The following is a 434-nucleotide window of genomic DNA, read 5'->3' on the forward strand; positions in this document are numbered from 1 at the left end:
CACAGATTGTCGATATCAAAACCAGAATCCTTGTCTTCTTTCTGATTGAGACACATGAGGCAGACGTTGTTGGCTTGAGTCATGTGAGATGAGAAGAGCTTCAACACAGCAGGGAGCTCTCACCTCTCCCATCTCTATGAGGAAGGAGTCGATGTAGTCTCTGGGTGACGAAGGGTCCAGGTTCTCTCTGTGCTCCTTGATCTTTACTTTAATAAAATCTACTAGTTCGTGTGTTATGGTGAAAATCCTCTGATGAGGTCCAGGCAGCCATTTCATCAGCCAGGGCAACGCGTTGTAAAGCTACAGAAAAGACATAAATATCCATTGTTCCATCAATGTGGTTCTGGCATATCCAAGTACTGAATGAGAAGTCAGAGTTTCCACCACCACCAGACAAAACCAGTCAGTGCCTTTCATGAAGGGTTAATTGACTG

The sequence above is a fragment of the Poecilia formosa genome, unplaced genomic scaffold (assembly GCF_000485575.1).
Source record: "Poecilia formosa unplaced genomic scaffold, Poecilia_formosa-5.1.2 Scaffold37, whole genome shotgun sequence".
In the NCBI taxonomy this organism is placed as follows: domain Eukaryota; kingdom Metazoa; phylum Chordata; class Actinopteri; order Cyprinodontiformes; family Poeciliidae; genus Poecilia; species Poecilia formosa.